The sequence below is a fragment of the Oncorhynchus tshawytscha genome, linkage group LG15, assembly GCF_018296145.1.
Source record: "Oncorhynchus tshawytscha isolate Ot180627B linkage group LG15, Otsh_v2.0, whole genome shotgun sequence".
In the NCBI taxonomy this organism is placed as follows: Eukaryota; Metazoa; Chordata; class Actinopteri; order Salmoniformes; family Salmonidae; genus Oncorhynchus; species Oncorhynchus tshawytscha.
In genome coordinates, this window is record NC_056443.1 from 27,341,153 (window position 1) to 27,344,169 (window position 3,017).

The following is a 3,017-nucleotide window of genomic DNA, read 5'->3' on the forward strand; positions in this document are numbered from 1 at the left end:
GAGTTTGAAAGTAGCCAACGCGTGTTTATATAGACTGGATACTTTGGTACAGGTTGACACACTCAACGAAGCAGGGGCTGAACGGTCAGGAGGCGGGTTATAGATCTTTGTAGTAAAACGTTAATTGGCTACACAAGATCATAACATGAATAATACATTTCATAAGACGCATGACCAATTGTAGCTTACGTTTTCTTCTTTAGCCAATTGAAACATAAAGCAGGCACTAAATTGAGTGAAATGCTCACCATTGGTCAGAACAGATCAGAGGCGGGGCTACAATGTAAATATGGTTGTAGTTCTATAAATATTCAATAAAATGCAGTGTGGTTGGTCAATTACATCATTAATATACATTAATAAACAGAGATTAACCAATGGCTATAGAGATACGATGGCGTTGGAAAAACCCGCCTTATTTCCGATTTTTGCCGAATTTCACCGATTCTTATTTTTCCTCTCTAAGCAATTTTTTTTTTTTTAATCCGTGTTGTCTCGTTCGTCTCGCTCTGGATCGGCTACAACTCTTGGAAAAGAAGCTCGTTCACGAGGCCTACCTCGACCTTTCGGAAATCAAAGACATATTTAAAGTGTTTTTTCGCTTAGTATTATTATTTTTAAACCAGTTAAAACTAGTTATTTTTCTTACTTTTTTAAGAAGATGTCGAAGTTACTATTACTTTACAACAACATTTAGTTTTTTTACGGGACTACGCGAGAATCCTCGGTCTCAAGTGGAAACCATGCCGGCGTGATCAGTGTTATTTGAAGTACTCCAACTGGGAAAATCCGACAAAAGCCTGCGGTGTTTAATACAATAACGGTGAAAGACGTTACCGTAATTATAACGAGAACGCTTGAAATACTCGTTTTTAGAGTAAATTTCGTTAATGTTATGTACATTTTTATTTATATTCTGAAATAGGGACGAGATTGGAAGGCCACGTCTAAAACGAAGTGACCCAGCTTGGCTTTGGCGGTAAGTGTCTAGACGGCAAGCCAAAGTCTTATGTAAAATCAGATTTCCACATAGTAGTACTAGAATATTTGGTGCCGCAGAAAACAAGAGTTTGTTCCAATTAGGCACCACACCTGACCAACTAATTGGTCATTTCGGCGATTGCCCAAATTCAACACACTTTCCCTTTTCACTCCAGGACCAGGGTTGCCTACCCCTGGCTAAGTACTTAGCACGATGTAGCTCATGTTAGTTGCCAGCTAGCTAACGTCGGTACCTCTTTGTAGGCACTGTTAAAACCCGCGATTGGATAGGCTATGTAACTAACGATGGAAATTTAGCAACAAATGTTTTATACTATTTTAGCGCTGGTTTTGTTTAAATATCACCGAGGACAATAGAGACGCATTGGCTTGCTAGTTAGTGTTTCATTTTTAAATAGGAAAACATCTAGCTAATATACCTAGCTAGTTGCAAGCAAAATGGCATCCGGAGCGACCAGGTAACGTTAACTAGCCAACCTCAGTCACTAGCTACCCTGTTGGTCAGTTGTATAAATATGTTAGCTAAGTCTGTAAATTCATAGAAAAAAGGTTGGCATGGAGTTTGTTAGTTTTGATATAGTTACGATAGTTGGCTACCGAATTGCTTAAGTTATTTGTATACGTGTTGCGTAATCTTGCTAGTTAGCAGAGTTGGCATGCTAACTTTAATCTATACAACATGGTCAAAACACTGCTGGTTGTCTGTCTCTCGGACGGAGTAGTTAACTAGCAGCTCATGACATTCTCTGGTCGTCTAGTTTTTTTTTCAACATCGTTGCTATACATTTATTTTGTTTGATACTTGAATGTTAATTCATGTTTTTTTGTTTTTTTTTGGGACAATTTTGTTTCCCGTCTTAATTGCTAGCTACTACCAACTAACTTAACGTTGTACATTTAACGTTGAAACCTCGTCTCAACATGGCGGTGTTGTGGCTTGTGCTTCTTGTTGGCAAGAAAAATGGAGTCCTGTTAGCTACCAGAGAAACTGAAAGTTAGCGTTCATGCAGACCAGTTGTTTGATATACTTTTAAATAGTAGATTTGTTGTAAAACGTTGACAGCTTACATATTCAGGTACCATCTAAATTGAGTTCAGGGATTGTACTAACTAGGTAGCGAGCTATTTCTCCGTTTCACGAATTTCCTGTGTCACTAGGTACCAGAAGTGTTTTCACCATGGAAGGACCTGGTTGTTGCCACTGACTGGCTCAGGAGTGGACCAGCCACTGTAGACATTGTTCACAAAACTCTTGCAACAGAACATTACCACAAGACCAATAGGTCTTCAACTAAAACTTTACACCTAAAAGCTGATGTTACATATTGTAGAATGTTGTCCCCCTTAACAACTTTTTTGTTTGTTCTTGCATGAGTGTGTAGCCAGGAGGACTTTTTAAAGACTAGAGCAAGTAGGTTTAACACGGAAGTTGTTACAGATATATGATCACATTGATTGCACTGCATCGGTTGATTTTTAAACGGCAAGTCCATAAACCAATCAGTTTGCATTACCGATTTGCAAATACTTTTCTTAGTGGCTAGGCTCTTCTGTATGCTGCTCCTTTTTAAAGTATAGAATGGTAGTTGCAAATGTACACCCCCGATTGTTGAGCGATTTTTAAATGAAAGGATTGTAGTAATTGTATTTTGTTTAAAGTAATAAAGAAATCAAAGTTACTTATTGACTCTGTTTATGTGTTTGGGAATTTGAAGGGTGTTTGACTGTTGACAGCATGAACATGCCACTTTGCTCTCATTTATTTGGCAGACTCTGTATATGACAGTTGTTCCCACCCTCAAGCTGTTGTAGTAGTCAGATCAGCTGTATCCTTATTATTTCCAAGTGCTTTGATAAAAAAAAAAATACAGCCTGAATTCAAAATATATTTTAAATGTTTTTTTTCTCTTACACACTACCCCATATTGACAACATGTTTTTAGAAATGTTTTGTATTTTATTCAAATTGAAATGCATCTCATTTACATAAGTATTCACACCCCCGTGTCCGCTGT

At 37.8% G+C, this 3,017-nt stretch overlaps 1 long non-coding RNA gene across 1 annotated transcript; it reads left to right on the plus strand.

The window, feature by feature from the left end:
* The first annotated feature begins 429 nt into the window (after positions 1-429).
* LOC112214768 lies at positions 430-2,681 on the plus strand. The gene is made up of 3 exons (XR_002948150.2): positions 430-823; positions 926-979; positions 2,161-2,681. It is a non-coding gene; the product is annotated as an uncharacterized LOC112214768 (long non-coding RNA).
* Positions 2,682-3,017: the final 336 nt, after the last annotated feature.